This window comes from Vicia villosa, unplaced genomic scaffold (genome assembly GCF_029867415.1).
Source record: "Vicia villosa cultivar HV-30 ecotype Madison, WI unplaced genomic scaffold, Vvil1.0 ctg.000192F_1_1_1, whole genome shotgun sequence".
In the NCBI taxonomy this organism is placed as follows: Eukaryota; Viridiplantae; Streptophyta; class Magnoliopsida; order Fabales; family Fabaceae; genus Vicia; species Vicia villosa.
The window spans coordinates 258701-282239 of NW_026705060.1; the positions used below are offsets into that span (position 1 = coordinate 258701).

General features: G+C 34.1%; 1 long non-coding RNA gene across 2 annotated transcripts; it reads right to left on the reverse strand.

The window, feature by feature from the left end:
• Nucleotides 1-3081: 3081 nt before the first annotated feature.
• LOC131625176 (uncharacterized) lies at nucleotides 3082-8828 on the reverse strand. 2 transcript variants are annotated; one of them, XR_009290769.1, is made up of 4 exons: nucleotides 8515-8828; nucleotides 7515-7585; nucleotides 7345-7428; nucleotides 3082-3431 (listed from the first exon to the last, which is right to left on the reverse strand). It is a non-coding gene; the product is annotated as an uncharacterized LOC131625176 (long non-coding RNA). The 2 variants fall into 2 exon arrangements; XR_009290768.1 differs by lacking the exon at nucleotides 3082-3431 and adding an exon at nucleotides 7044-7152.
• Nucleotides 8829-23539: the final 14711 nt, after the last annotated feature.

Sequence of the window (23539 nt, forward strand, 5' to 3'; positions counted from 1 at the left end):
CGACCTGTAATATATTTTCGACTATATTATTTCAGCCATCAGTAAGACAATATATATACTAATATATACCATTATAATATCCAAAATTATATATATACATCATTACAAAATTATATATATACATCATTACAAAATCAACAATATTATAGTTCAAATCTGCATGAAAAATAGCTTAATATAAAATTGACACAATTCCTCTTTGATTTCTTCTAACTTTAGCTTCGAGTACCCAGCAGCACGGAATTCGTCAAGGTACTATAAAACAAAAACATAATATGAATAATATATTTAGGTAAATGTAATAAATTATATGAAATTATCTTAAGTTATAACTTTATACCGTGGGAGGAATCTCTAATTGATTCGCCTGAATGATTTCTTTCATAAACCTCAATACAAAGTATCCGCAGTCTGAACTGTTACGCTGTAGCGGACACTACATAGAAAAACAAATAAGATTCTATATAAGTTGTCTTGTTTTACCAAGTAGCATAAATATTATAAGCAAATTTGTGAAAAGTAATGTACCTGCACTTCGATCCAGGTGATGTTGTTTGATTTAGTCCGGGATACCTGTGCGTCCCGTTGACTACGGAATACTTGTATTGATCTAATTAACAAATATATAAAAGCATATGTTTAGATCAATCCCACAAATAAGTAAATATATAAATATACACGAATATATATTTAGAACGATCCTACTTACAAATCAACGATTTCCTTCATGGCCGGATAATTGGTCCATTCACCCTTTACCGAATTCAGATAATACACGACTTCCCTTATCGGGTTGATAGCAAGCAGCAACCAGTGTGCTCTATAAATTAAAACAATAGGTTATATGAAAATATTGCTATACACTAAAGAAACAGAGATTAGATGAATAAAGAATGAGAAACTAACCCTACTGGTCGGGTATTATACGCCCAAAGATGCAGACATTCTGTATTGCCGGTGGACATGAATCTATCGACTAAGCGCTGTCTAAGAGATTCCGGATCCGAAACAATTTCCATTCCGCTGCAATGGGCGGAAGACACGAACCGGAATCTGTTAGACAATGCAGTCCCGCGCAACACTCTGTCATACAACAACCTTAAATAAAAACATAATAAACATTAGATTCTTTTCATTGAAAAGTGTAAATAAATTATATTGTGGGACTAATTAAATAATATATCGGATGAGTGAATATTACCGGATGTATGATTGCATATTACTGACGCCTAGTTGATCTTGGTTAAAAATCTCTTGCAAGTCATCAATTGTAATATGTGACTTGAACTCAATACCGAAGACACTTTCATCCATATCGATTTCCCGTAAAGCACCATCCTTCATATCGGACATATCAACCATTGTTGCGAGTGTCGCCCGGTATCGAGGCACAAAAGCACCGCCTTTTCTTGCCGCTTGCTTCGGAGGACCACTGGGTGGTACGCTACGAACCTGCTGCGTCACTTGTTGTGACTCCCGAGCGGATGCCTAAAAATCATATAAGTTAGGTAAAATATAAAATCATGCATATTTTGATTCAGATTATATATTAACACTTTAAATGTACCTCTTTTAGCGATGCAACAGACTCCTCCTCCTGTAAAATCCCTTTACCCTTAATTGCGGGTTTTATAGGAGCAGTCTAAAAATAAAATGTAAAACATAATTAATAAACGGTTTAGAATTGACATTCGAAAACTAAATGATTCATAATCGTTTTCAATTTACCTCATCACTAATGGTAATGAGCTCCGAGGGCCATGCAACAAACGATCCTATTGCATCTCGCAGCAATGTCGTCTCTGAGACCATGTCAGGTACCGGTAGAATCGCATCACGATCTAATACAACATCCACCGATACTTTCAGGTGTCCATCCGGGAGCGGTCTGTGGTGAAGTAAATCTCCCGAAGTGTTGTGCACTTTTCCCTTGCCAACTAGTCGATAATTCGGTTCCGATAAGTATAGTTGGCAAGATGAAATGCCCTAAACCAAAAGTAAATATAAAGTCATTATCATTAATAAAATAGAACAGTTTGTAAGGAAAAAAACTTATAATTACCTCGGGAAATTTCTTTTGATAGTTGATACTAGCCTTATCACTAGTTTCTCTCACCGATGAAGTGTTGCACTTTTCTCTCATATACATATCTTTATCTCTTTGCAATTCAGAGACCTGTGGTTGCAATTCCGCCAACTTTTGCAACACTTCTTCATTGGTAAGATTTGATCTTCTCCTAGAACTCTTATAAAAAGAGGTTGGAGTCACACCATGACCCTTACCCCTCACCCGACCGGGATACTCGGGAGCATCTAGTACTCTACTAAGTACGCTCTCCTCACCGGTGGATGCCGATTGCGACAAGGTCTCCTGTAATTCATTTACATTTAAATAATTATTAGTGGAGATAAAAAGTCATTTATATATTAAAAAACATTTGATTTAATTAAAGACATAGTATTATACTTACACATTCAGTATAAACTCTCTGAACATCGGGATCGACAGCGTGATTCTTGCCCACACGAGCTTCCTTCCACAACACATGTACAGGAAGTGAAGCTTCCTCACTTTTAGTCTCCTCCAACTATGCATTGACACAAACGATAAAATCGTCAATTAAAACATGCACATGTAGACAATTAATTAAATCGAATTTCTATTTACTTACAATTTTATCCTCTAAGCGTGCATATCCCAAACGCCCTTTTTTGTATGGATACGCGGGTTTGGATGCTCTCTCCCTATTCGTGGCACTCTTTTTCTGAAAAGCTTCATCTCTTTGCTTTACAAACTCAGCCCAATCTGCTTCATCAATGAAGGTCGCATACTTTGTTGGCCGTCCCGGTGCATCTTCAAGAAATTTTCCATCTTTATCCTTAAGATAGGTGTTTGTCAAAAAACTTTTCCACCCTCTATATCTCTTGCCGGCCAAACTAAGTATGTAGCTTTTACGTTCATCTGGTATCTCAAAAGTCCTCTGCAAAAAAACGTACGCATAGTGTGTTAGTATAAATAATTTAAACAATTTATCGTCAAGATAATAACAACAATTAACCATATATGATATATACCTGAAGCTCTTCCCAAATCGCTTGTTTTTTCTCCTCCAATTCTAAATTTTTCGTTTTCGATTTCCAGGTAGCTATGGAGACCGGAATATGCATACGGACAAGTGTACCAATATAACTTGTCAACTTTGCAGAATTAGGACCAATTGGTTGTTTATCAGAATTCCATTCCAATCGATATACTAATCCTTGGTCTCTATGTCGTATGATACTCCTCATAATAGTGATGCCTCGTGCAACCTCTTTTGCTTCAGTATCAGGTGGAGCATTTGTATCCGAAGCAACTCTTTCTTGTGAGTTTTCTTGTAAGTTTTCAGGTGGGTTTTCAGGTGGAGCATCTCTATCTGAAGCCATTGAACCTGTATCAAACAAACTAAAGCACATTAGTACACTATTAATAAGCTAACAATCTATACAAGTCAAATGGAAGTCAAACCATGCATGTACAAGTAAATCGGAAACGAAATCGGTACAAATCAAAATAAGCGTAAAAAAGAAAGTTATCGGAATTGAACGAAATTTACATGGCTATGGTAAAACGTCGCCACGGACTCAAAAACAAAGTCGGTTTTCCGAAATTCAGACCCTAAGCCCGACTTTTGATTACGGGCAGAAGCAAAACCGATAAAAAAATAGTCCCGAAATGTAAAGATAAGTGCATGAGCAGCTCCGGAATCGTCAAAATAGTATAGTTACATGTAAAGAAGTCAACAAGCGGATACATGGTTCAAAAGTTATGTACAAAACGAGAATATGCACCAAATTGAATAAAACAAATTAGTCGGACTATGTATACTATTACCTTTATCACTAACGTCTCTTTCTTTTCTTGGTAGGTTTGTGTACTACGCGTCTCTTAACAATGCGGACGGTTGGATTGATCCAAATACCCTCATTATGATCATTTCTAATACAAGATTCATTCTCATTTTGATCGTTTCTTGTACAAGATTCAATGCCAACACCAATATCACCTTGATCTTCAATTTTTTCATCAACTATTTTGTTAGATAAAAGCACTATAGACCATTTCGTACTTGTCGGATCATTGACATAGAACACTTGTTTAGCTTGAGAGGCTAGAATGAAAGGCTCATCTTTGTACCCTACCCTATTGAGATCCACTTGCAAAAATCCTGACTTATCCATTCGTACGCCACTATTATTTTCAACCCACTTGCAACCAAATACAGGAATCTGAAACTTCGCGTAATCAAACACCAAAATGCGCTCGATAACCCCAAAATATGACAAATTTGCAAATTTCGGATTTAAGTCATTCGCACTTGATATGTGCATAGCTTCAGCTACCAAGGTTACACCACTATTTTGCATAGTACTTTTATCATCCTGTTCTTTGGTATAAAATGTGTATCCATTAATTGCGTATGCGCTATAAGAAAGTACAATTACAGATGGACCATAGGCTAAACATCTCAACCTTTCTGTTACTGAAGCAGGATCTGAACGATACTTTGAATAAATATGATCTCTAAACCACGGTATGAAACTTCGATTGTGCTCTCGTACTATCCAGTTCTCATTTCTATTTGGATTTAAATCTCGGAGAACAACTTTGTGCATTTCAACAAACGGCTCAACCTCAATCTCATTGTGCAGAACATACAAGTGCACTTGATCCCGTTCGACCATTGATACTGTCACAACTTTATTTCCAATTAGCCTTTTTCCTTCTTTTTTTTCGACAATATGAGATTTGGGGAGTCCAATTGATTGAACATTTGACAGATATTCAGTACAAAACTCAACCGCTTCTTCAGCAACGTATCGCTCGGCAATACAACCCTCCGGTCGACTTCTGTTTTTCACGTACCCTTTTAATATTTTCATATAACGTTCAGCAGGGTACATCCATCTCATATAAGCTGGTCCGCACAGTTGTGTCTCTTTCACAAGATGAACGACTAGATGAACCATTATGTCAAAAAACGAGGGAGGAAAATACATTTCAAGATCACATAAAGTAACAACTATCTCATTTTGCAATGTTGGTAAGATCGCGGGATCGACCACCTTACTGCAAATAGACCTGAAGAAGAAACACAGCTTAGTTATTGCGCTTCTTACTTTTTCTGGCAGAATAGAACGTATACCTATTGGTAAAAAATGTTCCATTATAACATGGCCATCATGCGTCTTCAAACTCTTTAACTTGAGGTCTTTCATGGACACAAGTCTTCTAATATCTGAAGAGTAGCCTTCTGGAACTTTTACTTCACTGAGGAACTTACACAATGTTTTCTTCTCCTTTCTAGATAGAGTGTAAACAGCAGGTGGCAGATATGTTCGTCTTCCTTTCGTCACGGGCCCCAATTCAGTTCTCATCCCCATGTTTACCATGTCATTCCTTATGTTAACGCCATCCTTAGACTTTCCTTGTATATTGAGTAGCGTACCTATAACGCTGTCAAATACATTTTTTTCAATATGCATAACATCCAGGAAATGTCTTACGTACAACGACTTCCAATATGGAAGTTCAAAGAAAATTGACTTCTTCTTCCACCCACCCTTGACAATTGAATGTGCAAAAGGCTTGCCAAACTGAGTGCTCACATCTTTCACCTTTTCAAAAATTTGATCACCTGACAAAAAAGGCGGGGCTGTACGATGTTCGGCCTCTCCATTGAATGCTTTTCTCCACCCACGGTAGTGATGATTAGAATTTAAGAATCTACGATGGCCGAGAAAGACATTCTTCTGACAAAGCGCCAATCGTGTCGTATCGGTTTCATCTTCACAAACAGGACACGCCTTTTGACCCTTGTTGCTGTACCCGGATAGATTTCCGTATGCTGGAAAATCATTAATTGTTCCAAACAACATCGCCCTCAAGTTGAAACTTTCTTTCCTATACCCATCGTAAACCTCCACACCTCTCTCCCACAAAAACTTTAAATCTTCGATTAAGGGTGCCAAGTATACGTCTATGTCATTCCCTGGTTGTTTAGGCCCAGAAATTAGCATAGATAACATCATGTACTTACGCTTCATACATAGCCACGGAGGTAAGTTATAAATCATAAGAATCACAGGCCATGTGCTATGCGAGATACTTTGAATACCATGCGGGTTCATTCCATCAGTAGACAATGACAACCGAAGGTTTCTTGCTTCTTTTCCAAATTCAGGATATTCAGTATCAACTTTACTCCATTGTGGTGAGTCTGCCGGATGTCGCAACTTTCCATCAATAATTCTTTCATCTGCATGCCAAGTCAAGTGTCTTGAATCGGTCTCACTACGATACATGCGTCTAAATCTCGGAATTATAGGAAAATACCATAAGACTTTAGCAGGAGACAACTTTTTCTTATATCGAGGGGCACCACATTTAGGACACTCATTCAACGCTGCATACTCGTTTCGAAACAAAACGCAATCGTTTGGACATGCGTGTATCTTATCATAGCTCATTCCAATAGAAGACAACATCTTTTTGGCTTCATACGTTCGATTGGGAAGAACATTATCCTCTGGTAGCATATCTTTCATAAGGGCTAATAACTCTGTGAAACTTTTATCCGACCATCCATTGTCCGCCTTTAAGTTGTACAACTTTAACACCGCAGACAATCTTGTGAATTTTGAACAACCATCATACAACGGTTTCTCTGCATCGCTTACCAACCTCTCAAACATTTTGGGACAATCCGCTAGATCTTCTTCCAGCGCTTCTGCAATCTCTTCGACTCGATCACAATCGTATGTGTCTGTGCAATCGTCGTTTGAAGCATACTTCCTATTACACCTCGACCCAGCATTCCCGGTACTTTTCTCACCATGCATTGTCCAACATGTATAACTTCTATCAATTCCAAACCGTAGTAAATGAGATCCCAACTGATTCCCGTCAACCTTACCCCCGGCATAACAGCAACCCAAGCAAGGACACGGCATTCGAAGCGGGTCTTTGGAGTTCGCAACCGCAAACTCAACAAATTCCCATACCCCTTTCTCGTACTCTTTCGACAATCGGTTTGAATTCATCCATGTCTTATCCATGTCTTAATTAAGCTAAACAACAACGGTCAAACTTCCACTCTTCACAAGTAACCCCTATGGCGAATTCAATTCACAAAGTTAGTAAGTACCTCCTATATTAACTCTCTAAACACATAAAACTAATGTGTTTCTGTCAAAACGCAAAGTATAAACGGAATGAATCCGAAGCAATAAAACGTAACATATATAATCACACAATTTCAGACAAATTCATCATAATACCAGTAATTTGAGAAAGAAATTTACCTCGGATGTTACCGAACTCAAGAAAACGCCAAACGTCGAACTAGGCTGGGAAACGATCAAACTTTCACTATACACAAGTTACCCCTATAGCAAATTCACAAAGTTAGTAACCACCAAGACAAAATCGATTGAACAAAGGAAATCAACAATAGTTTGATGTGTGTACATACTCCTAAATATGTAGTACCAGAGTCAATGATACGAGCTCCAAAGAGATCCAAAGTTATCAATCCAGTCAGACCTATACAAGAAATTCAATTCAATGTATGATTATAATAAGAATGGGTGAATAGCTCATGATGCAGTTAATTAAATACACCACTACTAACACTACTAACACAAGACACACGATGCAGTTAATTAAATACACCACTACTAACACGAAGCTATAAAACTTTTTGCTCAAAAGCAAACCTTATGAATCATCCTTGTCTATATACATTAACTCACTCTTGTTTCATTCTTTACCTTCTCTCTTCCTCATTAATTCAACTCTCATAAGGTATATATTATTACTATTATTATATATTATTTATTATTTAATTTCTCTATGTGCTGTCATTCTCATACTTTACAGTACTTGGCATCCTTGAACAAGCCAATTTATTGTACAATATATATATACCATCACTCTCAATCTCATACACACACAACATATATATCATAGAGTTAGTATATATAAATAAAAGTATATAATATATATTTTAAAGTAGAAACCAGAGACAAAGATTTGAAGATGGCACAAAGATTTGGTTAACTCAATTCTAATAGAAAAGTCTCATTCTAATACATTAATAAGCTACACTTGTGATACTATTGTTTGATGAAATGCCAAAATTTTGTGATACTCATGGTGCAAGTTTAGCCGTACTATGTTACTATTGTTTGATGAAATGCCAAAATTTTGTGATAAACAGTGGCAAGTCTATTTTGTATTCAGTAACTTCAGAATTTTATCAACACTACAGCCAAAAAACCATGGATTTTTGAATCATGAAAAGCGGAAGTAAATCAACTTAGAATTTAAAAATACCTACTAAGGATTGTGGCATTTCATCAATTATCAACTCAAATCATTTCTTTCAGGCATTTCATCAAACAAGTTGCAGGCAGAAGTTCAATCTTTGATACCAAATAAAATTTTCACTGAAAATTAAACCTAAAACTCACCGGCGGTGGATAAAACGAGTGACGGAGGAGAAGCCGACGGAGGGACGCCGACGGTGGTTGCCGATGGTGGTGGACGGAAGGGTTTCGCGTGCAGTGAGGGTTTGTGGATGAAGAACAGTGGTGGACGGAAGGGTTCTGCAGAAAACGAAAGAGAGAAATGAGAAACAGTAACGCGTGTTTTGGTTTTTAATTTTTAGTAATAAAGGCTACTAAAGCGCTTCTGAAAAGCGCTCTCATAGCCTGGTCTATACCAGCGCTTTTGACAAAAAGCGCTCTCATTAAACACCCCTACCAGAGCGCTTTTGAAAAGCGCTTTCGTTCCCCCCACGTTCCCCCCACCTACCAGAGCGCTTTTGTAAAGCGCTTTCGTACCCCCCACCTACCAGAGCGCTTTTGAAAAGCGCTCTCATAACCCCCCCTACCAGAGCGCTTCTTAAAAGCGCTTTCATACCCCCCCACTATTAGAGCGCTTTTTTAGCGTGTTTTTTAATTTTGTCTTTAGCGAAGCCTATGCCAGCGCTTTTCCTAAAAGCGCTTTCGTAGGGGTGCTGCTAAAAGCCAAATTTGGCGTAGTGATTGTTGCAGGTCCAAACCGAAAGTGAAGGTAAACAACGGAAAAAACCGTTAACAACACAAAACAGGAATCATATCGATTATTAAAAAAATACAAAATCTTACTTGTTCTTAATTGTAAATCTGGTTGTAAGACAGATGCACTCCAAAACCGAAAGGAAAGGGAAACGATGCAGAAAGAGATCTGCAAAATGGGTATGATATATTGGGGTTATTGTGATTTCAATTCCATTAACCAGAAATAAATGTTTTCAATGTTTGAAAAGATAGGAAGACAATTGAGATTTAAAGTTTTTATGCATTAGAAAGAAGAGATATTTGAAACGAAGAGTTTGAAAAAAAAAATTGGAACTAATGAATTGCATAAAGATTACACTTTCACGTGTAAAATAATGTTTGGGGAAAACCAATGGTCCAATTATTATTATTATTATTATTATTATTATTATTATTATTATTATTATTAAAAATATTTAAATTAAATAGACTCATAATTAGTTGAAAGTAATTGGAAGTAATAATAATTTATAAATTAAAATGATTTACCTATTCGTTAAATAGATTAAAAATAATTTTTTTTTACGTGTATCAAGAATCCCTCTGTATCCTTCCATTAATATATAAATTAAAAAAATTAGTGTAAATAATTAATAAAAGCGTTATTATTTTTTAAATAAAAGATTTCCTTTTTCAGAAAATTTGTAAAATATGAGAATTGATGTGAGCATGACACTTGTCAAAATTGTCCAAAAACTCATTTTGCTTTATTATTATTATTATGTATTATGTATGATTTAAGAAGTATGTGGATGACCTCAACTTCTCATGATTTCATCTTACAATAATTTCTACTACATTAATAGTCTCTCTAAGAACCATGACAAAGAAACAAAACAAAATAAATATTTTATAGAAATAATTGAATAACCTTATTTAAATATTATTATTAGAGAAAAATAACTAAAATCTATTGTATTATATGCAAAGTATTTCTTCTTAAATATGTCATTATGCAGAAGAAATAGCAAAGATCAAGAAATGACAGTTAAGTATTTCAAGATAGTGAATATATAAAGTAAAGTTATTGTATCACTTATTTATTCTTATTTAAATTTAATATTGAATAATTTTCTATGATATGTAACCATTAATTTGCTTTAGTGCGTGCACAATTATTTATTACTATTTTATTTGATTTATTTTAGTTGCTTGATATCATTTTGAAGTGTAATTTATATATGTTTGATTATTAATAGTTTTTTTTACCCACTATTTACTTGGATTCTATAAGCTCATAACCATTCCTCTTAGAAGTTACTCAGTCCTTATTACTTATTGACCAATAACTTTATTAATTAACTTTTTAACTAATCTTCACGTTTTCTAAAAACAAATTAAAGCTTTATAATAAATAATAATAATAATTCAATCAATTAGTAAAATTAATAATAAAAAATTAATTCATTAATCCACTATCTCCACTAACTCATTTCTCATACAACTATTTCACGTCTAATTTAATTCATTAAAGCTTTATAATAAATATTACTTATTAAGATTAATAATAAAATTCATTTATCCACTATATCTACTAACTCATTGTCATGCAATTATTTCACTTAGAGTTTAATTAATAATATATTGAAATTAATAATGAAATAAAATTAATAGTAATAATATTAAATTTAAATTTATAATAATAAAATCATTTACCTAATAACTCTATTAACTTCAACTACTATCATTATTAACTAGCAAGAGACTCGTGCGTTCGCACGGGTCGCGCAAATGTAATCGTAAATAATAAATAAATATAATATGATAATGACTAATAAAAGTATATAAAAAATATATAAATTAAGTAGTCTCGTTCAGTCAAAAATAAATGTTTTAGTAAAAAGAATTAATGACATAATTAATTAGTCATCTACCCGTGCATTTATACGGATCGCACAATATCATTATAAATAATAAATAAATATAGTATAGTGATGGTTAAAAAAGTATATAAAAGATATATAAATTAAGTAATCTCGACCCGTGTTAATCAAAAAAAAAAAGTAATCTCGACCCGTAAAAAATGTATAGTTTAGTTCAAAAATAAATAAAATAATTAAACAGTCATCTACCCGTGTGTTCGTACGGGTCGCACAAACTAAAATATTCTGTCGCCTCGTTAGAACGTAGGATCTATAATATCTGTTTAATTTAAGTAAATATTTTGTCGGCCCGTTAGAAAAAATGGTTCGGCCCGTCGGGCATGCCTTAAATTTTAAATTTTTTCTGTATTGTAAATTTATGGATTCTATTGATATTATATGATTTTATGATCATATATTAAATAAATATTTAATGATATGTTTTAAAAATATTCATAATAAATAGGGTTAATGAACTTTTTGGTCCCTCTAAATATTGCAGATTTTGTTTTTAGTCCCTCCAAAATTTTCCTTTAAGAAATCGTCCCTTCAAAAATTTTCATCTAAACTATTGGTCCCTAACGTCAAATTTGCTAGAAATTAGCTACGACTTTAGCCACCGATTAGCTACGAAATTTGACGTTAGGGACCAATAGTTCGGAAGAAAAATTTTGAAGGGACGATTTCTTAAAGGAAAATTTTGGAGGGACTAAAAACAAAATCTGCAATATTTAAAGGGACGAAAAAGTTCATTAACCCTAATAAATATGAGAATGAATTTAATTTAATATTTTAATTTTTAATTAAAAAATATTTAAAAAAAGTAGTAACTTGTTGCGTAAGAACTATAAAGTTAATGAATGATTATTTAATTAAAAAAATAGATATTAAACTTGGGGCTTGTGATTTAATATTTTTTAATAGTAATTTATTGGATAATTATTGTCTATTTAAATTTGAAACTTAAAACAATCGTGAAAATAATGAAGATCTTTTATAAAATGATTAGAAAATAAAGCATACTATAATTTATAATAACGGATTAGATTTAAAAAAAGAAGACAATTATTCAAACTAAAATTAAATTTTGAGATATTTAAGAATATTACAATGCATATTTAACTATATTAATTAATAATTAATTAGAATAAAATAGTTGTCCTGTCACTTTATTCATGGAGGAGATTCTTCCACCTCCATAATTCCAAAGGTGTGGCTATCAGGAATAAACAAAGTGACTTTTACAAACTCAATTACCAAAATTCTTCAAAAGGATTATGAATTAGAGTTTGAAGGCAACATACAACCATCACTGAACAAACAAAGATCTCTGCACCAGTCATAATTATCTCATGTTAAATATAATTTTATAAGTATTTTTGCCCCGTCAAAAAATATATAATAAAATATAAAATATATTAAACAAAATAAATATATACAGATTAAGTAGTGTAGTTCCGTCGAATATGTATGTTATAGTAGAAAAAAAAGTCTTAAATTAGAATAAATCATTCATACAAAGAAAAAAAAATAAACCCTTAACAAAAAATCGGATATTATAAATTTAGTTTCATCGTTTACTTTAACATTTAATTTCATTTTCAATTATAAATTCAACATATTAAATGACAATGATTAGTAATCCGTATTAGTTATTTTCAAATATAAATGGTACAAAATAATACTAAAATCCTATCATGAATTGAAAATATTTATAAAAAAATAATTAAAATATAATAATCCCGTAATGACTGATTTAGCCTTAAATTAATAGTATTCAAGTGATTAGTTAGGGATTAAAATGTAATAAATAGAGGCATTAAGATTCTTATTATAGTAGTAGATTTATTTTGAGAAATGCTAAGAACATTCTCTTTTCAACACTCTCTCAAACACTCACTTTTTTATTGGTTGAAACATGTATGGGTCCTACCACTTTATGTGGGACCTATTTTCAAAGTGAGAGACTCATATGTGTTTCAACTAATAAGAAAGTGAGTGTTTGAGAGAGTGTTTAAAAGAAAGTGTTGTTAGCACTCCTCATTTATTTTATTTTTTACCAACCACCCCGCCATAAATATATAGCTTATCCACTCCAATGATTTTAAAAACCCTTATTGATTCTATCACACCAATCTTCATTGTCCTCTCTAACCAATCTCTTCTACTCTCTATATTTTGCAATACATTCATTATATTTTCCAACACATGTATCATATGTATGTTTCAAAAATTATAATCAATGAATATTTTTAACATTATTGCTAGCTTTTGATGAATGTCAAGATACAAATTTTTCATTTTACTTTTTTTTATAATTATTTATCTCTATTTTATTTCATTTAATTTATAATTAAAATGGTAACAAATATTATATATAATTTATTTACCTATTTTATATAAAAAAATTATAAAACTTCTATTATTAGTAATAATTTAATATCGCATTCCCGTGTATCGCACGGGTTAACGGCTAGTTTAGTACTATTTAATCAAGTTTATTGATTAGTTGGAAACCGCCAACTTCGTTGAATACATTAATAGATGGGAATGTTGAGTGTGTAGGTATCAAAAGGGATATTACTGACAACTAAATAGGAGTTTTTGCTAAAAAATTAGGGATGTGTAGGGTGTTAGTGGGGGAATTAGGAGGCGGGTGAGAGGGGTTATGAACAACGTTTTAAAAAAGGTCCACAACCGTGAATACGGCCGCGATAAAACAGTTTCAGAGTTTCCCGATACCGTTATTCATTATTTTAAGGCTGAGAAAAAAATCACAGATGAAACACCGTTACGGATGCAATAAAACACCGTTACGCCCGCGAAACAATGTTACAGCCGTTTAGACACCGTTATTGAGGAAAATGTTTATTCTGAAAGGACAACTCAAATGACCTTTAAAGGAATCAAAATATTGAAATTTTGAACTAAATTTTGTTTTATTGTAAAAATGAAATCACACTACTTTAATATGAATCCTACTCTTTTTATAGAAATCCTATTTTGTGCAACGTTATGAGAAATTTACACCACGACGACCTTTAATTGCAACACAACACATGTACCGACTGAAATTGCGAAAGCCGCAACGCGAACGAAACGCAGTCGCGGCCGTTTTGTAAAACATTGGTTATGAAGGATTAATGGAGGCTTGTGGGAGAGCGATCGAGATTAATGTGGATTCGATCAAAGTAGTTAATGATATTAAGAATAGCAAACACGGTAATATTATTGGGACAGTTTTGAAGAATAAGATTCTAGCCTATATTGAGATGAATGTGGGAGATCGTTGTTCGTCATGCAATTCAGGAAGAGAATCAATGTGCGGATGCTCTAGCTAGAAATGGAATAGAGCTTAGGAAGATTATTGTTTCTCTGATACTTATCCATCTCGCTTTAGGCATGTGATTGATGTTGATTTAATAAGAATTTTAGTTCTCTTGTTTAGTTGCGGTATAGTTTGGTTTGTTGTTGGGCTTATGCCCTCTTAATTTCCACAAAAAAATTTATTATAGTATTCTTGTTGAAATCAGTTAAAAATTGGTGCTTTGGTTTGAAAACTCGCGTATTACTATAAAGGTTAAATATGTTTGTAGTCCTTATAAATATTTAAATTTTCGCCTTTAGTCTTTTTAAAGTTTTCCTTCAAACAATAATTCTCATAAAGTTTTACATCCATAAGTTTGGTCTCTGCCGTTAACTTTCATTAACGAAAACTGACGTGGCATGTCACATAAAAATATGAAAACAATTGAAATTGAGGGGGTTTTAAACCTCCTCTAAACAAACCCAAACAAATATAATTGGTTTTGAACTTTTGTCGAACACCTTGCGAACAAGTTTTGCAACAGCGATTATAACACACAAATTCATCAATGGCAGCCAATCTAGCAATATTACATACTAATTAAAATGTTACTAAAATAATAGAGGGGAAATATATTTAAAAAGAAGTAAGATTGGTACCTATTGTTGCCTCGACGGGTGGATGAGTGGACACAGTCAAAGAAGGTTTTTCAAGGAGTTTAAACCTGTGATTATAAGTAATCTTAAACAGTTTATTATTTTTCCTTAGAATGGTATATTAGCATTCCTTTTAGTCTAGACTCAACCAGATTGGTTGATGTTCAATTTGAACCTAATTGAAACATGTTGTCTTTCTGAACAAAAATGGCTGTAGATTTAAGAGTAGAGTCATTTTAGTGTTTTGAACTGGATTTATTTTTAACTCAAAGTTTTGAATTGGATTTAAAACCAGTTACATATGTTCTTTTGTTCTAATTTAGTCTTAGATAATAAAAAAAATTTAATAACTGAACTTGATGATGTAACTACTGCACCCTTCAATGGAAGATGAAATAAAAAAAGTCATGAAGATTATAAGCTTGATAAACTTGAAACAGAAGAGCTAACTCAGTATGAAATCTTCTTATAAACTTATGAAGCTATTTTTCCATAACACATAAAGTGCATAAAAAGATTATAGATAAGTGATTTACACAAGTGAAGGAAAAAGACCCGTGCAATGTTTTCAAAAGTTTGGTGTTGTGACTTCAGCAACCTGAGTTATTACACTAGTTTAAGTTAACAAACTCCTTTTCAACATTCAGTCTGATATCAAAAAATTCATTAATGAAAAACATTGAAGTTTAGTTATAAAATTTGATTTGGAGATAGAAGACCGGATAATATAGGTGAATCAGACACGATTAACATTTTGTCCAATTAAAATTGGATAAATTGATTATTGCAACATGATAAAAATTAACTTGTAAACATTAAAAGGTTTATAAAATCTAAAGCAGGAGGCACACATGAACATATAACAGATGACTAATCATTATTTAATTCTTAGGAAAAATTGATTCTAACTAAAATTCTCAAGTTAATAGCGCAAAAAAATCTTTACCTAATAATGCATTCAAAACAAAATGAAATTCCACTTAGTTCTGTAACATCCTACTTTTCCCTTTAATTAATTATAAATAACAAAATAATTTTTCACGAAATAAATCAGAGTTCACACAAGTAGAAATATTACATCCCGTAAAAACATCATGAAGTATCAAATCACTTCATCTTTTATTGCTCAGCAATTTAATCAAAGAGCAGAAGTTCAAAATTAAATCACTTAAATGGCTCTAAAGCCTTAACAAAACAAAATCTACCAACTTGTGGTTTAACATAATCCAAAAATAAGATATGTAATAATGAAACAGATAAAATAATGCAAGTAAAATAATCCCATGTTCCCCGTGTTACGTATTGGAGCGGCTCCTAAGACTCAACCGAGCAACACAAGCTCCATGCTTACTCAAGTACTTGGATTATCTTTACTTCCAAAGAAGAACAAACACAACACCAGAAAAGGGGTGAGAATTTCATTCAAATAATTATTGGTGAATATCACATGCTAAGGAGTAGTATTCACAAAATAACAGAACAATCACATACACGATTAATTCACATAACAACATCCCGCACATTCACTATGCACAATCCATATTTCAATTATATATGCTAAGTGATTCACCCATCATGATACTATGCATGCGGTACCAACACAAACAATACAGTTCAAATATAAGAACTTGATTCTCGTCGGAAAACTCAGCAGTAGCCTCATTATAATGAGGATAGAACTTTGCCAGTTCCAAGAACCTAGCAGCACACTCTGTAACCGAAAAATTTCCCCGCTTCAATTCGAGAAATTCAATCTCCTTCTTCCTGCGGACACCCTCAGGATAACACCTCCTCAAAAACTCCCTACGGAACACAGCCCAAGTGATAAGTTCACCTGCAGCCTCCAACTGAAGGATAGAAAAACACTTAGAAAGGGGGGGTTTGAATAAGTGTGACTTTAAAAACTTGTAAGATAAAAACAATGAACACAATTATTTTTATCCTGGTTCGTTGTTAACGAAACTACTCCAGTCCACCCCCTTAGAGTGATTTACCTCAACTGAGGATTTAATCCAACTGATTACAATGGTTATCCACTTAGAAAACTTCTAAGTCTTCTAGAGTATACAGATCACAACTTGATCACTCTAGGAAATCACCACTTAGAAAACTTCTAAGTCTTCTAGAGTCTACTGATCACATTGATCACTCTAGGAAATCACCACTTAGAAAACTTCTAAGTCTTCTAGAGTCTACTGATCACACTGATCACTCTAGGAACCTTTTACAATCAATGTAAAATAATGTTTACAAGAGTATAGATTGCTTCTTATAAAGCTATAATCACAACAGTGATATTTCTCTTAAGTTCTAAGCTTAACACTCACTAAATATTACAAGAATTTGTGAGGTTGAAGATGAAGTTCGTGAGCTTTGAATTTGATAGCGTTTTTGGTAGTTTACGGAAGAGTTCTCTTTCTACTTCTGATCAGAAATTCTATATATATATATAGGTGTTGGAGAGAATATGAGTGGGTTGCATTTAATGCTTTGCGTGAATAGTACAGCCTTACATTTAATGTTTCACACTTTTGTCAACTACCTCGAGCCATGCTTTTCCTGCTTTTACTGACTTTGCCTTTTGTAGCTTCTAACGTTCCTTTTGTCAGTCAGAGATTAGACTTAATAGCCTGTCATCTTGTACTTGCTTCTGAACTCAGATTTGTAGATAACAATGTTTGAATATTAGAGTCAATCAGCTTGGTGCAGAGCATCTTCTTGTCTTCTGACTTTGAAGAGCTTGAGCGTGATACCATTCAGAACTTCACTGCTTCTGCTTTTGACTTCATGTTCTTCAGATGCTTCATAGTCCATGTTCTGATTCTGCTTAACCATCTTCTGATGTCTTGCCAGAGCATGTTCTGATGCAGCCATCCAGAACCTTCTGAGTCAGTGCTTCTAAGCGATGAATTGTGCATACTCTTTATGTATTTCCTGAAATGGAGAATGTAAAGGATTAGAGTACCATATTGTCTTATACAAAATTCATATATAATGTTATCATCAAAACATAGAATATTGATCAGAACAAATCTTGTTCTAACAATCTCCCCCTTTTTTATGATGACAAAAACATATATAATTGATATGAATTTGTGACCAGAATATCAGATGACAAAAGACAATTACACAGATATAGCATAAGCATATAACCATAGTGTGTGAATATGTCTCCCCCTGAGATTAACAATCTCCCCCTGAAATAAATATTAGAAGAATTTATAAATAAAAGACTTCCCTGAGTATTTTTCCATTTCAGTCGAGACTTTCACTTAGCATAGAACTTCATAATATTCAGAGCTTCTGCTTCTTGCTTCCATAGGACAGCTTCAGAGCTTTGAGTATCTCCTTTGTAATCAATTGAATCATAGTATTCTTGATTGTATCAGAATATTCTTGAATGTATTAGAGCATTTTTACATCCTGGAATGTAATAGAGCATACTAAACAAAATGTATCAGAGCATGAATGTATCAGAGCATTCTTAAGAAAAAAAGTGTATCATATCATTCTTCTTGCTTCTGATATTGAAGCTTCACAGCACTAAGCTAGCTTCAATTCTCCAAGAGCATGCTTCTTTATAGAATTGCTTTTCTCCATGTATTTGCTTCTCAGGTTGAGCTTTTCAGAATATCTTCAATCCTGCAAAAAATCTCAAAGACATAGAACTTGCAAATAATGTTAGGAAATGTTGAGATTAATCCCAGCAACTGATATAATAAATCAATTCAATTATCATATTTCTCCCCCTTTTTGTCATAACATCAAAAAGCATAAAAGATTCAGATGATAAAAAACACACAAAGTGAAGAAGATAACATTTTATTGATTAATCAGAAGATACAAAAAATTGATAGAAACAGATGCAAGTCAAAGCAGATGCAAGGAAACAAAGAAAATAACTAAGACCAAAGACAGACTACGACGGGCCAAGCCTAGAAGCTAAGATGGCCAGAAGGTTCTTAATCTCAGTAGTGTCTTCCGTCTGATTCTTCATGAATGATCTAAACTCATCATTAGTATCCTCGTGCTTGTCTAGACGGGTAGCCAAGTCAGCTTGATTCTGTTGAAGAGCCTTCATAGTGTTTATCAAAATAGAGGCAGAAGATCCAGCAGAAGAAGCATAAAAGCTATTATCCATGACATGAGGATTCTCAGCATTTTCTTCAACCATAAGAACATCATCTTGATTTTCCTTAGCAGGAGTTTTCTTAGCAGGATGATTCTCAACATCAGCTTCTGATACAAAAGTATCTTCAGAATACACAGGTTCAGGGATCTCAGCATCTGGAGCAACCGGTTCTGATGGATATTCAACTTCTGGATATACCATATTTAGTGCTTTAATAGACGGATTCTCCCTAAGCCAGTTGAATAAAGACTGAAAGTCGCCAGTCAGAACATTGTACTGAGGCTTCCACACGACCATAGCCAGAGGATGCACTTCTTCAAGCTCATCAACAGATTCTTTCTCTTCAAGAGATTTCCAGCTGGTGATGGGAAAGAAGTAGCTTTCTTCAAAGTCCCTAAGAAATCCAGAAGGACCAGGAGCATCATCCATACAAGCTTCTTGAAGCTTTAGAAGGTCAGAATGAATCTCTCTTCTGAAGGCTTTCTAGAGATTCCCATAAACAACATAATCCATGTTGGCATTATGTGCTACCTTCAGTGCATCTAAACCTGCTTGTACCTTAAGCTTTAAAAATTCAAAACGCACACCAACAAAAAGTTCAGAAGGTTTGGTTTTGAAATTGGTGGTTGAGGAGTCTGGGTTCAGAATGAAGTAGGGTTCAGGTTCTATGTCAAGAGAAAGCAATGATTCTGCTTCATTGTCAGAATCCAAGACTACAAAAGTGGGGTCAGGACGAGGTTTAGGTTTGTAGTTACAATCACGCAAGAGGTTGTTGAAAGAATCAGAATCAAAAGATTCAGAAGCAGCAGTATTGCGGACCTCAGGATTGTCTACAATAGGGGAGTTGAAGTGAGGAGGAGGTTGAGAAATGGAGAAAGTGGTATGAGGAGGAAAGAGGGTGTTGAGGGGTAAGATTTCAAGGATTGGTTCAGAAACAGGGTGGTCAGAAACAAGATTAGGTGCAGTGCCTTTAGTCTTGGGTGAAGGAGGAGGGGTGAGAACTTTGGTGGTTGGAGGTGATTTAGCTGGGGATTTTTGTAGTTGAATTTCTGGTTGAGAGAGTGGGGGAACTTCTGTTGGTACAAATTTTGAAAATAAAACAGGTACAAAATCAGGTTCAGAAATATGAATACCTGAAGATTTCTTCTTGTGAAGCCTTTCATATTCATCTCCAACAACCTTCCTCTTCTTCTGAAGCACCACCTTCTGGTTTCCTTTTGAAATTTCTTTCTTCCTTTCTTCTTCCTTCTTTTCTTCTTCTTTCTGTTCTTCTTCTTCCTTCTTCTTTTCTCCTTCAACAGCTTTCTTTTCTTCTTTCTTTTTCTTGTCTTTCTTCTTATCTTTCTTCTTTTTCTTCTTCTTTTCTTCTTTCTTCCTATCATCCTTCTTATCATCCTTCTTACCTTCCTTCTTCTGCTTTTTCTTTTCAACATCACCTTCTTTCTTCTGATTTTCCTTTTGTTCACCAGCCTTCTCTTCATTTCTCTTCTCTTCACTGATAGATGGAAGGTCTAACCTTCGCTTTATTCTTCTTTCTTGCTGGGGCGCAACTTCTGGAAAGACTTCTGATACTCCATCCTTAGTAGTCACAAGCTTCTGCTTGCTTATCCTGATAGGATCACATTCAGAACCATCTTGTTTGTGTATAGCAAGATAATGAACCATAACTTCTGGTCGTTCATTCCTGAAGAACACCTCAAAATCGGCTAAAACTGGACCTCTTCTGTTTCTAACTTCTGGATTTACTTGAGGAGTAAAATCAATAGATTGAATTAAGCCCATTTTCTTCAGAGTATGAGCGTTCAGAGTACTCCCAATGATGGTGTAAGGATTATTGATTTTACCAGCAGACTCCAACTGTTCAACAATCTTAGTTTGAACCAGAAGATTTGTGATGATCCTCCCAAAAGTAATAACATTCCTCTTTTGGTTTGAATAATTCAGCCTGTTCTCATCTCTAGAGTCATTTACAGCATTCCACAAGTGATTGAAAATGATGTAAGGAATATCCACCTTTTTCTGCGTACCAAGGCAATACATGATGTATTGTTGGTCTCTATTGATGAAATTTGATGAACTCGTTGATTTCCTGTGGTAGAAGCAACCCAGAAGAATCTTAGTCCATATCTTGTATATGTTCTTCAGATCCTTAAACTCCTTTGATTTCTTCCCATCTGTAAAGATTTCAGCGTAGACAGCATTCCAATCGGTTCTTGGAGTTGCTTCAGTAGCACCTTCAGAATCCATCAACCCAAACAACATTCTCAAGGTGGTTTCAGTGATAGGGAAAAATTCACCATGAACGTAAGAGACGATAGCTTTAGGGATAACGGTTGCATGAACCCAGAATTCCTTCACTAAGTCTGGATAGACTGGTCCACAGAATTCATAGAACAATGGCACCCATCCTTGAAACAACAAATTCTCTTTAAGATGAATTTTATGTTTTTCCAGATTTTCAACATCTACCATTAACTCACAGATGACTTCCAACTGATCCAGTGGAATCGAACAGGTGATTTTTGGAATAAGTTGTTGCTCTTGTTCTTGTTCATGTTGTTGCTGAGACGAAGAACTAACATTCTGAGTAGAAAGGGAAGCCATGGAAGCACTTCTGAGATTTCTGGGTTTTCTTTTAGGGTTTGAGAAAAGAGAGAAAAGGTTGCAGAAACGCATAAACTTAGAGATAATGAATGTGTGAAAAGAGAAAATGAGATAATGAGAGATGTATAAATAGACACGGATTTGAAACAAAATGCAATTAAATTCTGAGAATGAACAGTTACAGAATGCAGAGAATCAAATGCATTTAATGTTGAGTGACGTTAGGGTAAAACGTGATATTTGAAATGATTTGCACAGTTACCTAGGGCGGCGTCTCATCAACTGCACGCATGCTTGTCCCTTCAGAGTGAACACGTGTTTATCTTCTGGAATAGCTGGTGACAGTTGTTTTGCTTTAAAAGAAATTCTGAATCAAGTTAGACATATGAAACGTTAGTAATAACAGAATCAAAATATCTAACTGATCAACATTTTCAGAACTTCTGATAAAAGAAAATAAACTGAGCATTTCAAATCTAATTCATATATCAGAACTTCTCATCCTTTCATTCTGGGCATAAATTCATACTGATATTCTTCATAATGAACTTAAACCTATTTTTAGCAAGGGGTTTAGTAAAGATATCAGCCCATTGATGGTCTGTATCAACAAAGTTTAAAGATAGAACGCCCTTCTGAACATAGTCCCCAATGAAATGATGTTTAATCTCAATATGTTTAGCTTTCTTTGGAATGTAAGATTGGACTCTTAGATAAACAAATAGCAGAAGTATTATCACAGAAGATAGGAATGTTACTCTCATATATCTGATAATCTTCTAGCTGACTCTTCATCCAGAGCATCTGTGTACTATATCCAGCAGCAGCAACATATTCTGCTTCTGTTGTAGATAGGGCAATTGTAGCTTGCCTCTTGCTCTACCAGGAGATCAGATGACTTCCAAGAAATTGACAATTTCCAGAAGTACTTTTCCTTTCAACTCTATCTCCAGCGTAATCAGCATCACAAAATCCTACTAAGTTGTATTCTTCAGATCTTCTGTAGACTAAACCAACGTTAGTAGTACCTTTTAGATACCTTAGAATTCTCTTAACAGCAGTTAAGTGAGGTTCTCTAGGATCTAATTGGAATCTTGCACACAGACAAACACTGAATAAAATGTCAGGTCTAGAAGCAGTAAGATATAGAAGAGATCCAATCATACCTCTGTAGAGCTTCTGATCTACCTTCTTACTTACCTCATCCTTACGTAGAACACACGTTGGATGCATATGAGTTTTTGCTTCTTTTCTTTCTGAAAGATTAAACTTCTTCAGAAGTTCTTTTACATACTTGGTCTGATGAACATAAGTTCCTTCAGAAGTTTGATTGATCCGGATCCCAAGGAAGTACTTGAGTTCTCCCATCATGATCATTTCAAACTCAGCCTGCATAGACTTTGCAAACTCCTTTCCAATTGTAGCATTAGATGTTCCAAAGATAATATCATCAACATATATTTGGCAAATTAAAATATCCTTTTTAAAAGTTTTACAAAAGAGAGTTGTATCCACTTGTCCTCTAGTGAAACCATTATCCAGAAGGAAAGAAATTAATCTTTCATACCAAGCTCTAGGAGCTTGCTTCAGTCTGTATAATGACTTCAATAGTTTAAAAACATGTTCTGGAGACTTAGAGTCTTCAAAACCAGGAGGTTGGTGGACATATACTTCCTCATCTATATAACCATTTAAGAAGGCACTCTTAACATCCATCTGATACAGAGTGATGTTGTGTTGAGTGGCAAAAGAAATTAATAAGCGAATAGATTCTAACCTGGCCACTGGTGCAAAGGTTTCAGTATAGTCAATACCTTATTGCTGACTATAGCCC